General features: G+C 38.2%; 1 non-coding gene and 1 pseudogene across 1 annotated transcript; one reads left to right on the forward strand and one right to left on the reverse strand.

Moving 5' to 3' along the window:
• Window positions 1–1,658: 1,658 nt before the first annotated feature.
• Window positions 1,659–16,215, reverse strand: LOC114290058 (uncharacterized; annotated as a pseudogene).
• Window positions 16,216–16,575: 360 nt separating this feature from the next.
• LOC114290069 (small nucleolar RNA R71) lies at window positions 16,576–16,682 on the forward strand. The gene has a single exon (XR_003638869.2). It is a non-coding gene; the product is annotated as a small nucleolar RNA R71 (small nucleolar RNA).
• The last annotated feature ends 2,797 nt before the right edge of the window (window positions 16,683–19,479 follow it).

Below are 19,479 nucleotides of genomic sequence, written 5' to 3' on the forward strand. Positions count from 1 at the left end.
TCCAAGTGCGGCAGCTTGAAATACCACCCACTTCTCATCATGTGGTCAATCTCTTCAGTGTACCAGGTATTGTCTGGCAGGTCTTCACCCTAATCTTCATCGGTGTGAGCCAAAAGTAAATTGGCATCCTCCCACCATGCACCTCTGACAGCCGACAAACAGTTGTCCGGCCCCGTTCTGATCATTCCCTGATCACAAGTATCCCCCGCAAGGAGCTAAGTTGTTCCAGCTTTCTAGTTGTTTTCACCCTTTTCTTGTTCAAACTGCTTCAATGCAACTTCTTGCTCTATATCCACGGTACTAACAATGCCCAGTTCCTGAGTTGATTGTTCCACACCAATATTGTTCGGTAGTTTCCCCTTGTCTTCGGCCATTGCAGCAATTCTTGCTTCCTGTTCCTTTGGCTGTGTTTCAGTTTCTTCCTCTTTGTCAGGCTCGTCACTAAACCACCAGGAATTGTCTGTCGACCCATTCAGATCAAACTAGTTATTCTGCATGTCTCCTTGATCTTGTTTGTCATAGAACTGTAGATTGTCTAAGTCCTCTTCCAGCTCTGCTAGATCGTCCAATCCCTAACTTGGGCCATCCTCTCTAACCACATTGACCTTTACTGCAGTTGGAATTACCAATTCTGTCTTAGCTTCATTAACTGGCACAATGTAGCAGCACGGGTCATATACCCCCTCAGATAAGTCCGAAGAGCTCTCAGGTAATGGACTAACATTTTCCTCCAAGGCCAACCTCCCTGCTTCTGCCATTATCACCACCACGGGTTCAGGTTGAAGTGTGGACATATTCATCATGCACAAGTCCATGCTTTCAGGGATGAACAACGTCGGTTTGGGTAGGTGAGAAAGGGTAATATATATGCTGGGGTCATAGGGGATAGCCAGTGTATGTATTAGATTTAGGTTCTAAGGTAAGGGAACTTGATTGTGGGCTGGGAGAGGGTTGGTGGTTACATTTGGCTTTTGGGGTGGTGCTATCAACTTGTTGTCGATGAGATCTTGAATCTCATGACGCAACTTGAAGCATTGGTCGGTATCGTGACCATGCTGCTAAAGAAACGCACGGTACTTGGCTGGGTTGTGTTTCGGTGGGAGAGGATCAGGTAGTGGCCAAGACTCTAACGGCTTAAGATGCCCCTTTTTTATCAAGACCCTCAGGGCTTGTGATAAAGGCATATAGAGTGGGGTAAAGGTCCGCTGGGATCGAGCCTGGTTGTTTGAAGTTTGTGGAGTTGTACTGGCGAAAGGATTGAAGCTCTTGGTTGTGGTGGTGACAACACTAACATCAAATGGTCGCACAGTTGTGCTTCCACTAGTGGTTGCATTGAAACTGCGTACAAAAGGCCTCTTGACCTGCTCCTTCTCATCAGTTATCAACCCTTGTTTCATTACATCTTCAATCTAAACCCCTATCTCATGGACCTCAGTGAATGTAAACAACGGTAAGACTATCATCTTTTACAATAATTTCCCTTGCAGATTGCGGACCACCATCCTAATTTGATCTTTCTCGGATGGCCTAGTAGTCATCATCGAAGCCTTAGCCCTCCACCTCATTACAAATTTTGAGAAGCCCTCATTTGGCTCTTGACAGGTTTATTGTGTGATGAAGGCCTCAGTCATTTCCTTCCAACTCGGCTTTACTGAATCCTACAGCTTTGTATACCAGATAGCTGCTATTCTTGACAAGGTCTGGCCAAAAAGTGACAGCTTTTGAAGTCTGGTAAGGCCCATCGGCCGCAGGATATCAGAGAACAACCACAGATGAACCATGGGATCTCCAGAGCCATCGAACCAATTTATGTGTGGCATTTTAAATTGGTCTGGCAAGGTTACTGCAGAGTCAGTATATCCATCTTCGATGTCAGGAATAGAGTTCACGCCCTGTGCCCACTTGAAAAGCTTCTCCAGTTTGTTGACTTTAAGCACAGTCAGGTCAACCTCAAATTCAAAAGGTGCCTCAGTTTGGTACACTAGTGCCTTGTAGTTTTGTGGTGGGATGGGGTCAATCGGGTTGCCTTGATTCTCAGCCTAGGCATTAATAGTAAGAACTGTGGCTCCGGGTGCTACAATAACCGCAGGAGGTGCATGAGATGCAGAAGCCGCTGCCAGCTGTGGTTGCTATTATTGCAGCCAATTTATCACTTCGGTTCGATGGGCTGTGACTTCAGCCTGGCAAGCAACATCTTGCTGCATGGTTTCAACGGTATGCTGAAGATGACAGATCAAGTCCTCCATGCAGACTGAGGGATATTGTGCCATCGGAATTGGCGAGTGATCTCTTGCTGGCATAGATGTAGAAGATTGAGCCTGACTAGATGCAAGTGATTGTTGAACTGGTGAATTGTGTCTAACTCTCCTCCATCGAGTAACCAGTAGGAGTGAAGCAAACACAGGTTGTCCCCTAACAAGATCCCCAGATCTGTAAAGTCCCCTTACATGGGTCCAGAGTGCTTGGGGGGGTATCCGAACTGTCTGAAGCAATTGTGATAAACTACCTTGGAAAAGGCAATAAAGCAAAAAGGAAAGCAATAATCAGAAACTGCACAGCACCTCAGCTCAGATGTTTAACAACACACAGTTGTAATCGAAAGTTGTAGTATTGCCCTCAACACAAATTTTTATCCCCAAATCCGATACCCAAACTTGCAACTAATACGCATATTCCTGTAGAGTTTCACTCTAAAAGCACATACCATTTAAGTGAGAGCCAAAACACCCCTATGAGGGGGTAGGGTTACCCTGTCCTATTTTCTTTAGGAACTAAGGTTCACTATTCAACCAAAGTGGTTTCACATAATTCTGTATTCGGGTGAGTATCATATCCTAGTTTGGAATAGTCTTTATGGCTTTTGATATGCAACTAGGACGATTGGTCAAAAGGGGTACCTCGGCAAGACTACCTAATATACCTCTCACACCTAACACCGAAAAGTGAAAGGCAGATCAAACGGTACAGCGATAATCCTGATCCAAGCCCGTGACCGGTCAACCTTTTGGCAAGCTTTTCACGCGAGCCTCCAGCAAACCGTCCAAGATAACAGATAGCCAACACAGTGACTTACCGTACCAATGCAAATGCAATGCAAACATATAAGTGTAGATAAAATTTCATATCATGAATTTCAAGTCAAGTTCTCTAAATCCCCAGTAGATTCGCCAGAAACTGTAGCTCGGCTTTTTCATGCCCCCTTTCAGAAATTTGAAAGAAGCCCTACAGTTCGGACTCCCGCGGTTTTGAATCTAATCTCACAAGGGCAACGTGAAATTGATAAACACCAAAGAGTTCAAATTCGGTGAATCTTTTAAAAAATCGATTTTGAATCGAAAATGCCAAAATAGGACTGCTTTGTTAGATACAGAGTTGCCACCTAAACATTTTATTTTTGGGAAAATTTATGAAACCCATGACTCATACCCAAGGCCACGTGTCGGTCATCACCAAGCTTTTCTCGGTTCGAGAACTTAGGTATGAGAAGGGCAGGTCATGAATTGAGCATTCTCGCTCGCCCGATCAAAGATCGGCCTCTACTAATCATGACATGATTTATATCAACATTATATGCTCTCGTTCTGGTTTATTAGGCTAGCACTTATTATGTGATGCGCGCACACAAGGTATAGACTAGTTTGCCCGAATTAGAACAATTCAATTTCATGTTTGTTTTTCGAAAAGGGTTTGAATTTGCCACTTAACAAAGTGGGCTTAACGTTTGTGAATTTTCCACTTGACAAAATGGGCTTAAACGTACATTTATTGAATTATTCCAATTCAAGCAACATGCCTTCATCCACAAGCATTCAAATAGTTTAACAAGTAAGCACTTAGCCTCATGGCAAGCATGCTAGTCATGGCAATCACTCACACTCATGCAAGTGTGCTAAAGCACTAAAAACTCACCAAGTACCCCAAGCTAAGATAAAACCAAAAGAGTTAGAAAAATATGCATGATCCTAACTTTAGGCAATATGATTAACGCAATGCACGCGAAAATGCAACTAAAATTGGCTCGGCTACTTAACATGTTATTTGCAACAATTTCATAGCATGCGTTTTAACACGTATTCAACGAGTTATTGAAATGACAATGCAGTTAGAATAATGAACCGAGTCTCGATGCATGCAAAACAAATGAATGGATGAAAACATGTGATATGCTAATTGAAGTGTGATGCTCCTAATCTAGCCATCAAAAGCAGAAAAATAAAAGGGAGAAAGACGTGGGGTTGGAAGACATGCACATTATTACAACGTTGATGCCCTCGCGCAGGATGGTTCGAATAAACTAGCTAAGCTAAACTAATTAACTAATTATTACAACATTTAAATAAAAAAGCTAGCTATCTAAGCTAATTAATTAAGCACAATAATTAAATAATTTAACTAGGCTAAGCTAATTAAATATTTACAACACAAACTAATTGAATTAATCAAATCTAAACTAATTAAATAAGTACAAAACAAATCTAAACTAATCTAAACTAATTAAATTTGCTCTGCTTCACAAACATTCTGCTCAAAATTCACTGGTGGCCGGCAGGCCAAAAGTGGTGGCCGAGTAGGGGGTTGTCGTCCAACAATGATGGCCAGTCGGCCAGTAACAGTGGCCGGCCGGCCACTGATGATGCACCATTCCTTGCTGCAACAGAGAGCAAACAGGGGAAAGAGAGGGTATTCTCACAAGTTGTTTGTACAATGCATCCCTCCTTATTATCAAAACATCTCAAAGGAGTGATACACTTTCTCCTCAACCCATCAATTCAAGCAATTTCATTGCATGATGGCTAAGGAACCAAAATATACAAGTTTAATAAATGCACAAACAAGACCAAAAACCATCACCCTCTCTTGCATGATCAAGGGCAATGAAGACCTTAGAAAAGTTGGCACATTTCATCACTTTGAGTATGAAATGCCCCAATTTTCCTTGTGTTCAATTAATGTCTGATTGAACACATCAAAAATAGACAATTCTTAACTTTGCACAATTTTAGTTTCCATTTTTGTTACTCATTTTAATTTACCCACCATTCTTTAACCAATTAAGTCCATTGGTGAGAGGTCCTCTAAAAGAGAAGGAAGTGTCAAACAAGGGGTAGTTTAAGGTAAGAGAGAGGTGTAATGAACCCTCAAAAGGATTAAACCATTAAGCATAAACCTCAATCTCAAGCTTATACTATCCTAAGGTTGAAACAACCCTCAAAGAAAACTAAAAGCCAAGAAATGAGAGAGGTTGCAGAGATTAATGACTGTTGAGATTAAGTGAGAAAAGCACTAAAGCATGCAATCAACTCAAACAAGAGGTGTCTAAGGGCCTAATACACCATGCTTGTGAGGACGCTTACACTAAAAGCATGCAAAACAAGACTCAAATGCAACAACTAGCCAAAAATAGAGGCAAAACAGTCTTAAATAGAGCCTAAAACATGCTGAAATTAAGCTATAAAATGCTAGAAAATTAAGCTAACACATAGAGCTATCTAGGCTAGCAAACAAGACACAAGGAAGGAAGGCTAACCCCTCCAAATTTGGACTTTAAAAGATGATTTTTACCACTGAAAATACTCTGAAAATCAGTGTTGAAAAGCCCAAAAAAAAATGGTTTGAAAGTGGGAAACAAAGGTGGTACAAACAAGGAATAAAGAAGGGTGAGCTACCCCCAAACCTTAAATGGCCTAAAACCACCAATTTTAGCCCACCAAAACAGAGTTTTTTATAACCCAAAAACAGCCCAAAATCAATGTGAAAAGATAAAAAAACAAGTATACAAAGCAAGGCAAAAGGGCAAGTGTTATACCTCTTGAAGCAAAGATTAATTCTACGCAACAATTCAAGCCAAAACCAACTTCAAGAGCTCCATGAAGGCTTCAAGGAACCTCAGTCCAAAGGTGGTCAACTTTGATTAAGGAGGTATAGGCAAAAGTGTAGTGTATGTAGGCCAATGTGCACAAATTTGCAAGAGAGAGAGGGAGAGAGAGAAATGTAGAGAGAGAGAGAGAGAGATAATTTTTGCTCCAAAAATTCTAACCCTCAAAAATGGGGGAGGAGACCCCCTATATATAGAAAAACATGCATTTGGCTAAGATAAATCCCTCCATACATGTGTAGGGAGATGAACCCAATTGTGCGAACAGCTAGAACAACTGTCAACAAAATATCTGAAAAAAGACATTTATGGCCAGCAGGCCACCGATGGTGGCCAGCAGGCCACACCATTGGCCGACAACGCACAAGGGTGGCCGGCAAGGCACAATTGGTGGCCGGCAACCCATCAAAGGAGTCCTGCAGGTCCCAGGGTTTTGAGGTTTAAAGCAATAAGGTTTTGGTCCAAAACAAAGCATAAAATGGATAAGGTTTTAAGGCTCAAAGATAGGGCATTCCGCCGAGGACTTCGGGCACTAAAACGAGCACATGCAATCATAATCATCGAGTGCATAAGCGAAGACATCCAAGTCTTGAGGATGGTCAAAAATTGGTTGTCTACAGTCGTCTTTTTTGAAGCAGGAGTTTTTCTGGTCGAATTCTGAAGAGTTTATAGGTGATCCTAAGGATCCGTTGAAGGCAGATGAGTGGCTAGAACAGATGGTGAAAACATTTGAGATGCTTGGCATCGAGGACGACCAGTTAAGAGTGACCTTGGCATCCTTCCAGCTGAAGAGAGATGCTGGTCAGTGGTAGAAATATGCATGGAGGCGCATTGGGATAACTTGGGAGGCTTTTGTCATTGCCTTCCAAGACAAGTTTCTTCCTCCCACAATTCAGGAGAAGTTGAGAGATCAGTTCTCCAAGCTGGTGCAGTTGAACACTTCGGTGGTTGAGTTTGAGGCCACATTTACTAGCCTCTCTAGGTTTGCACTAGAGTTAATAGCGATAAAGGAGCGCCATTGTCTGGAGTTTGAGATGAGGTTGAGAACTAAGCTCATGTTCAAGGTGGTCCGGTCAATGATTAGGGATTTTGTATGCCTTGTGGAGGTAGCGGCTCATCTTGAGACCGTAATGCAAATAGAGGAGGAGAGGATGAGGAGCTCCAGGAGGAGTTAAGATGTTCAGGGGGACTGTACGAGGTAGAGGGGTTATAACCGATAGCCATCCTAGGGAGCTCAATCGAGGTCCACTTTTCCAGTACCAAGTTTGGGTTCTGGAAGAGGTGGTCAGGGAGATGTTACTTATTACAAGTGTGGCCAGTTGGGCCACAAGTCTCCAGCTTGCCTACAGAGAGGAGGAGGGCAACGGTCTACATCGTCTTCAGCTCATTCTTAGAGCCAGAGTTAGGGCAACCGCTCACTTGTTATCAATGTAGGCAGGTGGGGCTCATGAAGAGATTTTTTCCTCAGCTGGGTGGCACACCCAGTGCGTCTGGTTTGAGACAGACATAGAGCCACCAGCCTGCACAGTTAACACAGGCCTCGAGGGCTAATCAAGAAGCCTCTTCGACTCAGTCAGTGCATCAGGCTTATGCTTTGAGGGGTGAGCAGGTTGAGCAGAGACCTACTGGGCGTGTGTATGCTATCACCGCGCCAGATCCAGTACTAGCGCCTTCGGTAGTGAGAGGTACCTTCTTATTTTGCAATTCGGTTGCTAATGTGTTGATTGATACGGGTGCATCCCGTTCATTTAAGTCGTCTGTATTTGCATCGATTTTGGGATTAGAGTTGGCTCAATTAGCATCTCTTATCTGTGTAGAGTCACCTATTAGTGGTTAGGTTATTTTGAAGTAGGGGTGTCGGGGTTATGACATTGAGGTTGCCGGTCACCGACTTCCTTTTGCATTTGTATTGATTGATATGTCTAGTATTGACGTTATATTGGGTATGGACTAGTTGTCATCCTATCAGGCTATTATAGACTGCTACCGTCAGAGGGTTTTGTATGTACCTTAAGCGGTGATTACTTCTAATTCTTGAGGGACCGGGTGGATAGGGTCTTATCACCGGTGTATGATCCGCGTAGACGGAGTGAGCTTAGTTTCCTTCTTGCCAGCTTCTTAAGTAGTGAGTGTGATGAAGTCTGAGTTGAGTTGCCAAGGGTAGTTTGTGAATACCCGGATGTTGTTTTGACGGATATTACCAGTTTACCACATCATCGAGAGATCGAGTTCGCTATTGATCTAGTGCCTGGTACGACACCGATTTCCATGGCACTGTATAGGTTTGCACCAGCTGAGTTGAGTGAGTTGAAGTTCAACTCCAGAAATTGTTAGATAAGGGTTTTATCCACCCTAGTACTTCACCTTAGGGAGCACCAGCTTTTTTTTCCAGAAAGAAAGATGGTGTGTTGCGACTTTGTATAGATTACCGGAAGTTGCACCAGGTAACTGTTAAGAACAAGTACCCAATGCCTTATCTAGATGATTTATTTGATCAGTTGAAGGGGTCTTGTTGCTTCTCCAAGATAAACCTCGGATTGAGTTATCACCAGTTGAGAGTAAGGGAAGAGGATATCCCAAAGATGGCATTTTGTACACGGTATGGCCACTATGAGTTTCTAGTGATGCCCTTTGGGCTAACCAATACACCAGCTATGTTTATGGATTTGATAAACTAGATCTTCCGTGACTTTCTAGACTGTTTTATGGTCGTCTTTGTAGACGACATCTTGATTTACTCACCCTCTAAGGAGGAGCACAAGGAACACTTGCGGATAGTACTTGAGTTACTTAGAGCACACAAATTGTATGCTAAGTTTGGGAAGTGTGAATTCTAGCTGAGAGAAGTTAAGTTCTTAGGCCATATGGTATCCGGGGAAGGGGTGACTGTAGATTCATCAAAGATAGAGGCAGTGCAAGATTGAGAACAGCCTAAGAATGCTTTTGACATTTGTAGTTTCTTGGGGTTGGTCGGGTATTGCTGTTGGTTTGTGAAAGATTTCTCTAGGTTAGCTTCACCGTTAACTAGACTGACGAGGAAGGTAGCTAAGTCTGTATGGAATAAGACTTGTGAGAAGTATTTTCACGAGCTTAAGGTTAAACTTACCATTACTCCAGTATTGATTATTCCAAAGAGGGGTTTGGGCTATTCGGTGCATTGTGATGCCTCACGGCAAGTGCTGCGACTTTTATATTGCAATCCTAAGTGTAGGATGTCACGAAGTAATATAACTCGATGAGTCCGAGGTTGAATCCACACGGGCCAGTTTGTTCAAAATAATTACCGACCACTCAAATACAGTAAAGAAGAATATGGTTTTGAATTTCTGAAATGGTTAAATAATTTGAGAAAAATAATTAATTACAAGATAAAATACGGTGATTATAAAAAGGGTGCTAAGGTATCAAGGATCCTCCACCAATGCTTTATTTAAAATATTTTAGATTCAATTTATATAACTCAATTGAAACATACACAAAAGGTATTTTCAATCGGAATATAAAAACGATTATTCCATATAAAAATTAATTCCAAAAAAAAATTAATTACTTTCACTGATTGATTACACCACAAAATCTAGTTATTTGATTCGGAGGGAATATCAACCTTCTATCGTGCCCCGAGTCTATGATAGAACAAGATATTATACAAAATAAAAAACTTTTCCCAAATAAATAAATCAATCGATTAAAATAATCTAACAAAAAAAAAAACCCCATAATTGAATCATAAAATATTTATAAATAAAACATTGGGATTTCACCCCTAACCTTTACAAAGAAAATTAGAACATCATAAAAACAAAAAGCAAATAATATGTATTATGAAATGAATTTTTCAGAATGTTTTCTGAATAAATCCCTCGTCTTCTACCTATCCCTCTATTTATAGTATAACATCACTGCATAGTGATAAACCAATTGATGCAATACACCCAATGAAAGCAATTCCTTATTCTACTTTCCCACTTCTTTAGCACTTTACACATAGGTGAACCAATTGGAAGCTTTGGAACAGAACAGCTTGCATCATTCTTCCAATAGTCTGATTGGTCGTGTGATGTTGCATCCCTTCCTGGCAATAGTTTGTTTTCAATGTGGCATCCTTTTTCTTTTATTTCCATTTAGCCCCGACATTTATCCTAATTGCAAATTATTCTGTAAAAATTAAAAATAAATCATTAAACTCACACTTAAGAATAAAGTTTGGAATTTAAATTAATAAGAGTGTAGTAATGATTAAAAATAATAAGATAATTATACATTTTTAACCATTCATCACGCCTCCCAACCAGCTAATTGCTTTAAGGTGATTACAAAAATATAGTTCTGAAGAAAAATATGTAAACCATTTTCGCAAGAAAACGCGATTGCATTTAGCATATGCAATAAGCCTTTAAACCCCTAGATTACCCCTAGTGGATGAGTTATAGTCTCATGAGCGTTTCCAGATATGATACCCACAAACATCCAAAAATGTAACCTCAAAGTCTCCCTTATTCACATGCACAAAGTTCAAGAACAAAGTCATGAATTTCATTATACTAACAAAAGAATCAATCAAAATTTAAAACACTAGCAACAGGTAAAGATATCCCAACGTATCCAAAATTTAGAGTGTGTGAATAATCTTAGCCAACATAAACACATTCTTAGCCTCAACGTAAAATGTTACTCAATTGTCTATCTGAAATATGCTTTGTCCCTAATCTCACCGGATTTTACACTCCACAATTGAATCACTCAGAATGTGGTGTAAATATCACTCTCAATATATGTGAGCAGAATAACGTAAACCAAAAGCAAAATTTCTCACATATTAAATTGGTTGAGAAATGCTCATAAGAAAGAGCACATAAATAGTCTCATGGAAGGAATGCCAAATACTGAGAATTAAAATTCACACATTATTAACTATCCATCATGTCCATATCCAAACCATACCATTCCTAAGATCAAATAGGACTTTTATTTGGTTGTAATGTAAGGGTAAAGGTGGAAAAAAAAAAGGTAAAGGTTGAGATCTTGAGAGTAATGAGGATAAATATAACACAATTTAGGAGATTATTGCAGATAGTTCATTTTTCCAGACTCCTTCAAAAATTCATCTTTTGTGCTTTTTAGTAAGCACACTCCATGTGCTTCAATTTTTCTCAGCTACTTTTTTTTTTTTTTAAATTAACCCCTTCTCTGTGCCTCCTTTTACATCTCAAATAACAAATTTCCAGACAAATCAAGACAAGTTGGATTTGGGGTTTAACAAAGAATGGCTAAATATATGCTCAAATGGGTTTCAAGGGATTAATGTAACAAAGAAAAATATAAGGCTCAAAGAAACAAAGATGGCCTAAAATCATATCTTAAAAATTGGTATGGTCCTTTAATTTTCATGATTTCAAGGAAATAATAGTGTGACAACAAATAAATGTACACTCAGCATTTAACCAAAATAAAGAATAATGAGACTAAACCACAAATTAGTGCACTTCCAAAGAAAAATTAAGAGTAAACGTATAATAACCCTCCAACGAAAAGAATGGCTCGAAACTCACTAGGTTAAAAGTCTCTACTATCATTCGTCAAGATTTTTAAGTCACATCCACTTATCAACTAAATCTTGTATTCATGTGGCTAAAGTGCAGTGCAAAAGTTCTAAATATGAATACATGAGATACTTTATCAATGAGGATAGCATAATAAATTTCAACACAATTATCAAGCTAAGACAACAGAAATATCACAACTAAGCTCAATCACTTTAATGCACATATGAGTCACAACTTTGATTTTTTTTTTTTTTTTTTTTTGGTTTACTAACTTATTGCAATCAACACAAACTGATAATTAATCCATCCCCCCAACCTAAACGGTGCATTGTCCTCAATGTTAAAAAAAAAAAAAAAAAAATAGAAACAGGAAGGGGTTTACCTTAAATGATGAATCATGTTTGCTTTTCCTGCAATGGGTTAGCAATACAAAAAAATAAATAAATAAATAAATAAAAATAATATAAAAAAAAAACAAAAACAAAACAAAACAAAACAAAGGAAAGAAATACAAGAAGAAAAAGAAAATTGAATTCTAGTTGTTTCGCAGATCCTAATAAATTGGATCCACGAGTTCCATGGACTCATCCTCAGATGGAAAATTTTCCAAAAACGGTTTTAAACGCTGCCCATTCACTTTAAAAACATTACCATTCTATGGGTTTTCAATTTCGACAACTCCACAAGGAAAAACAATTTTAACAATGACAGGGCCAGTCCATCTAGATCTCAATTTACCGGGATATAAATGTAATCTAGAATTATACAAAAGAACTTTTTGTGAAGGTTCAAAATTTTTTCGAAGAATATGCTTGTCATGAAACACCTTCATTCTTTCTTTGTAAATCCTAGAATTCTCATACGCATCTCTCCGGATTTCTTCTAACTCATTCATCTGCAATTTTCTTAGTGAGCCAACTTTGTCTAAATTAAAATTGAATGTCTTTATAGCCTAGTATGCCTTATGTTCCAGTTCCACTGGCAAGTGACAAGCTTTTCCATGGACAAGTCTATAAGGTGACATGCCAAGCGGGGTTTTATAAGCAGTACGGTATGCCCAAAGTGCATCGGTTAGTCGCAAAGACCAATCTTTGCAATTCGGGTTAACTATTTTTTCCAAAATATTTTTAATCTCCTAGTTAGCAAGTTCAGCTTGACCGCTTGTCTGTGGGTGATAAGCGGTTGCAACTTTATGAGTAATAAAATATTTTTTCATCAAAACTTCAAAAGATCAATTACAAAAATGCAAACCCCCATCAGTTATAATGACTCAAGGAATTCCAAACCTTGACAAAATATTTTCTTTCAAGAATTTTAAAATAGTTCGATGATCATTATGCCTGCAAGGAATTGCCTCAACCCATTTGGAAACATAATCAACGGCAACTAAGATATAAAGATATCCAAAAGATGAAGGAAAAGGTCCCATAAAATCAATGCCCCAATAGTCAAATAGCTCAATCACTAAAATAGGGTTCAAGGGCATCATATTTCTACGGGTTATCCCTCCTAACTTTTGACAACGCTCACAAGATTTGAAAAAATTATGATTGTCCTTAAAAAGGCTTGGCCAATAAAATCCACATTGCAAAATTTTTACAGCAGTTTTCTTTGAAAAAAAATGGCCTCCACAAGCTTCAAAATGGCAAAAGGAGATGACACTATCTATTTTATTGTTAGGGACACATCTTCTTATGATTTGGTTCGGACAATATTTAAACAAATATGGATCATCCCAAAAGAAATTCTTTACTTCAACCAAAAGTTGCCTTCTATCTTATGCACTCCATTGACTCGGGATCATGCATGTAACAAGATAATTAACAACATCAGCATACCAAGGCAAATCAGTTATAGTAAACAATTGCTCATCAGGGAAAGTATCCTTTATAGGCATTGTTTCTATGGAGTCATCAAACACAAGTCGAGACAAATGATCTGCCACAACATTTTCTACTACTTTTTTGTCTTTGATTGTGATGTTGAATTCTTGGAGTAGAAGGATCCACCTAATCATGTGCGGCTTAGCATCCTTCTTGGCGAGAAGGTACTTTAAAGCTACATGGTCAGTAAATACAACAATAGGCGATCTAACTAAATAAGCATGAAATTTGTCAAGAGCAAATACTACCGCTAGCAACTCTTTTTATGTGGTAGAGTAGTTCATTTGGGCATTATTCAAAGTTTTACTAGCATAGTAAATGACCTATGGCTTTTTGTCCATGCATTGTCCCAAAACAGCTCCAACTGTATAATCACTAGCACCACACATAATTTCAAAAGGTAAAGACCAATTAGGTGGTTGCATGATAGGGGCAGAAGTAAGAATGGTTTTCAATTTTTCAAAAGCCTCTTGACATTTATTAGCCCATTCAAAAGGTGCATCTTTTAATAAGAGATTACATAACGGTCTAGATATGGTACTAAAATCCTTAATGAATCTCCTATAAAAACATGCATGTCCTAAGAATGATCTAACATCTTTAACAGTCTTGGGGGTAGATAGATTTGCAATTAACTCAATTTTAGATTTATCTATCTCAATTCCTTTAGAAGAAACAATGTGCCCAAGTACAATCCCAGAAGTAACCATGAATTGGCACTTCTCCCAATTTAAGATAAGGTTTTTTTCTTCACACCTGGACAAAAATTTCTATAAATTTGTTAAACAATCATCAAAAGAAACTCCAAATATAGAAAAACCATCCATAAAAACTTCTAAAAATTGCTCCACCATATCACTAAAAATACTTAGCATGCACCTTTGAAAAGTGGCTGGAGCATTACATAATCCAAATGGCATCATTTGAAAAGCAAAATTACCAAAAGGACATGTAAAAGTGGTTTTTTCTTCGTTCTCTAATGAAATTTCAATTTGGTAATATCCCGAGCACCTACCTAGGAAACAATAAAATGCATGTCCAGCTACCCTTTCTAAAATTTGGTCCAAAAATAGCAAAGGGAAATGGTCTTTCCTAGTCATGGAATTTAATTTTCTATAGTCAATGCACATACGCCAACCCGTAACAACACAAGTTGGAATCATCTTATTGTTCTCATTTTTTGCCACAATTATTCTAGTCTTTTTGGGTACTACTTGTGTGGGACTTACCCATTTACTATCAGCTATGGGATAAATGATCCCCAAATCTAATAGCTTAAGGACCTCTCCTCTCACAACACCTTTCATTGTAGGATTCAACCTACGTTGCATCTCCCTCGAAGGTTTGGCATTTTCTTCCAAATAAATTCCATGAGTGCACACCAAGGGACTAATTCCTTTAATGTCTACAATGGTCCATCCTATTGCCCCTTTATGTTGTCTCAAGACATTAAGTAATTTACCTTCTTGCATAAAGTCAAGTTTAGAAGATATTACCACTGGATATGTGTCCTCGAGTCCTAAAAATGCATACTTCAACTCTGCTGGCAAAGGTTTCAACTCAAGTTTTGGTACTTGTCCACTTGATGGCAAAGGCTTACTCACAGAAGTTGGCAACTACTCAAACTTTGGCTTCCACTTGTAGTTTTTCAATTCCTATACAGATTCCAATAAAGAATAAATGTATGCAATTTCTAAATCTTCATCAAAATCACAAGAATTAACTAAGCAAGATTCCAGTGGATCAGAAAAATAGGAGTTATTGAAATGCTTTTCAACAAATGTATCAATCAAGTTCACTTTCTCAATCTCATCACTATACCTTGGTTGTTTGCAAAAACTAAAAATATTCAACTCCAAAGTCATATTACCAAAAGACAATTTCATCGCACCATTTCTACAATTAATCAAAGCATTGGAAGTTGCAAGGAATGGAGAACCTAAAATGGCAGGAATTCGTGTGTGTGTATGCAAAGCAAGATGTGTGTCCAATACAATAAAATCAACAGGAAAATAGAAGTTATCTATTTGAACCAACACATCTTCCACAATTTCCCTAGGTATTTTCATAGAACGGTCTGCAAGTTGGAGTGTAATGGTAGTCGGTTTAATCTCTCCAAGACCTAACTGTTCATAATCTGTATATGGTAAAAGGATCACACTTGCCCCAAGGTCAAACAAAGCTTGCTCTAACCTATAGTTCCCAATCACATAAGAGATTGTGGGGCATCCTGGATCCTTAAACTTTGGTGGGGAAGTTTGCTGAATTATTGCACTCACTTGTTCTGTCAAAAAGGCTTTCTTTTGTACATTAAGTTTTTGCTTGACTGTACACAAATCTTTCAAAAATTTGGCATATGACGGGATTTGTTTTATTGCATCCAACAGGGGCATTTTGGGGCCTTCATACGAATAGTTTTATCAATAATTTTTCCACTATGAAGTGTAGTAATAGATTTGACATGTTCAAGCTGAGTGTCAAAAGATGAAGAATCACTCACACCATATTGTCCTTTTGGGTTGGGTTGAGCTTGAGCAGGAAATTTACCTTTTTCTTGAATGCTCAATGAAGATGTCAAATTGGTGAGAGTGTTCTTAATGTCATTTATTGCCTGAGATGTTTGATTGTTTATCACTATCTGGCCTTGCATGAATTCTTGTAATGTATCCTCAAGGTTATTCTTTGGCGGGGGAGCATATGGAACAAAATTAGAATGTCCTTGGGGTTATGGGGGTAGTGCAACATTATCGCTCCTCAAACTAAAATTTGGGTGATTCCTTCATCCTGGATTGTAAGTCTCAGAATAGGGGGCTGAAACAGGCTTTTTAAAAGTGTTTATGGCATTTGCTTGATCATGCAGCACCTCCTTAAAGGCTGGAATAGTTGGGCATTCATGTGTTAGGTGTCCCATGGTCTCGCAAATGTCACAAACATTTTCTTTTTTAAGCAGAGCTGTGATTTCATTAACTTTCCTTAATTTCACGCCCTCTACTTTTCTGGTCAAAGTAGCTATTCTTACACTTAAATCATCTTCATCTTTTAGTTGGTACTTACTACCACCAGAAACTGTAGAAGAAGGCTTGGTTTTACTAGAATGTCCTAGAGTATCAGTGGTATCCTAAGATTGGGCATTCTCTGCTAGTAAATCAAAGTACTCAAAAGCTTCACCAAGATCTTTATTCAAAAATTCACAGTTACACATCATCTCTACAATTGGCACATTTGAGGAGTCAAACTTTCATAGGAAAAACCAATAACTCACCAAGATTCGTAGCCATGATGTGGACAAGAGTTTAACAAATCCTTAAAATGTTCCCAACACTAATAAAAAGTTTCATTTTCTTTTAGAGAAAAATTCATGATCTATCTTTTCAAAGAATTTGTTCTATGTATTGGGAAGATTTTTCTTTAAAAATTCAGTTTGCATCTCTTGCCAAGTGCTTATTGATCTAGATCTCAATAAATTTAACCATGTTTTTGCCTTGTCTTTTAGAGAAAAAGGAAATAACTTCAGCCTTACAGTCTCTTCACTACAGGTCTGGTCAAGAAAGGTAGCACAAACTTCTTCAAATTCTTTAATATGCAAGTAAGGATTTTTAGAGTCAAGGCCGTGAAATCTAGGAAGTAACGCAATCATACTCGATTTAAAATTAAAATTATTTGCATTGGGAGGAAAAATAATATAAGATGGAGCACTACTCCTTGTGGGTTGCAAAGAATCATGCAAGGTTCGAACAGGTTGGGCCATTTGAATTGATTTTTATTACCACCATTATTTGCCATCGTGTCAGGTATGTGAGGGTGTACAAATAAATCAAATTCAGACTCAAAGAGATTACCAAACAATGTATCTGAATCAAAATCAATGCTTACCAACTGATCAAGATGATCACGATACCAAATATGCATGCAACATAAACAAACTTTTTTTTAATATAAAAAAATCAAACCCTACTTATTCCCAGAAGTAAAATCAAAAAAAATAAAATAAGTGGAACAAGTTTATCAAAATTACGAGAAATCGCAATGCAAACCTCCTCTGTACTTTTTCAAACAATGATGTAGGTCCCCGGCAACGGCGCCAAAACCTTGCTGCGACTTTTATATTGCAATCCCAAGTGTAGGATGTCGCGAAGTAATATAACTCGATGAGTCCAAGGTCGAATCCACAAGGACCAGTTTGTTCAAAATAATTACCGACCACTCAAATACAGTAAAGAAGAAAATGGTTTTGAAATTTTGAAATGGTTAAATAATTTGAGAAAAATAATTAATTACAAGATAAAATAAGGTGATTATAAAAAGGGTGCTAAGGTATCCAGGATCCTCCACCAATGCTTTATTTAAAATATTTTAGATTCAATTTATATAACTCAATTGAAACATACACGAAAGGTATTTTCAATCGGAATATAAAAACGATTATTCCATATAAAAGTTAATTCCAAAAAAAAAATTAATTACTTTCACTGATTGATTACACCACAAAAATCTAGTTATTTGATTCGGAGGGAATATCAACCTTCTATCGTGCCCCGAGTCTACAATAGAACAAGATATTATACAAAATAAAAAACTTTTCCCAAACAAATAAATCAATCAATTAAAATAATCTAACATTAAAAATAAAATAAAATAAAATAAAATAAAAAACCATAATTGAATCATAAAATTTCTATAAATAAAACATTGGGATTTCACCCCTAACCTTTACAAAGAAAATTAGAACATCATAAAAACAAAAAAGCAAATAATATGTATTATGAAATGAATTTTTCAAGAATGTTTTCTGAATAAATCCCTCGTTTTCTACCTATCCCTCTATTTATAGTATAACATCACTGTCATAGTGATAAACCAATTGATGCAATACACACAATGAAAGCAATTCCTTATTCTACTTTCCCACTTCTTCAACACTTTACATGTAGGTGAACCAATTGAAAGCTTTGGAACAAAACAGCTTGCATCATTCTTCCAATAGTCTAATTGGTCGTGTGATGTTGTGTCCCTTCCTGGCAATAGTTTCTTTTCAATGTGCCATCATTTTTCTTTAATTTCCATTTAGCCCCAACATTTATCCTAATTGCAAATTATTCTATAAAAATTAAAAATAAATCATTAAACTCACACCTAAGAATAAAGCTAGGAAATTAAATTAATAAGAGTGTAGTAATGATTAAAAATAATAAGATAATTATACATTTTTAACCATTCATCAGGATGGCTTGGGTTGCATTTTGATGCAAGAGGGGAGGGTAGTAGCCTATGGCTCGCGGTAGTTGAAAACACGTGAGAGGAACTACCCTACTCATGACTTAGAGTTAGCGGTGGTGATCTTTGCCTTGAAGATTTGGAGACATTTTTTTTAGGGTGAGAAGTTTGAAGTGTTTTCGGATCATAAGAGTCTGAAGTATCTGTTTACACAGAAAGACTTGAATTTGGGGCAAAGGAGGTGAATAGAGTTCATAGAAGACTATGACTTTAAGTTACACTATCATCCCGGGAAGGCCAATGTTGTGGCCGATGCACTAAGTCGAAAATCCATTAGCAGTGTAGCTTGTTTTGCCTTCCGGGAATGGGAGATGTTTGGTGCTATTGGGGAGTTTGACTTGCATCTTGGCGAGTCTGTTGAGTCTGCAGCTTTGTTTTCGGTAGTTGCACAACCTACACTTGTGAACCAAGTGATAGAAGCACAGAAAGGTGACCTTAAGGTAGAGTCCCTCCGGAAGAGGATTTCCAGTGGGAAAGCAGAAAGAGGCTTGAACGTGTATTCCGACTCAAGTGTTAGATACCTTGACCGCCTCTTTGTACCAAAGTCTTGCTGAGAGGAAGTACTCCGAGAGTTTCACCATTCACACCTTGCGGTGCATCCAGGAGGCACAAAGATGTATCACGATCTTAGTCGCCAGTTTTGGTGGAGAGGTGTGAAGAAGGATGTGGCCACGTTTGTATCGAAGTGCCTTACTTGTCAACAAGTAAAGGCTGAACATCAAAGGCCAGCGGGTTTGTTGCAACCCTTGCCTATAGCTGAGTGGAAGTGGGAGCATGTCACGATGGAGTTTGTTGTAGGCCTTCTGAGGACTCAACGGGATAGTGATGCCATTTGGGTGGTAGTGGACCGATTTACTAAGTCAACACACTTTATACCTATGCGCGTAAGTGACTCGGTAGA

This window comes from Camellia sinensis, chromosome 8, assembly GCF_055761805.1.
Source record: "Camellia sinensis isolate YWXY chromosome 8, ASM5576180v1, whole genome shotgun sequence".
In the NCBI taxonomy this organism is placed as follows: domain Eukaryota; kingdom Viridiplantae; phylum Streptophyta; class Magnoliopsida; order Ericales; family Theaceae; genus Camellia; species Camellia sinensis.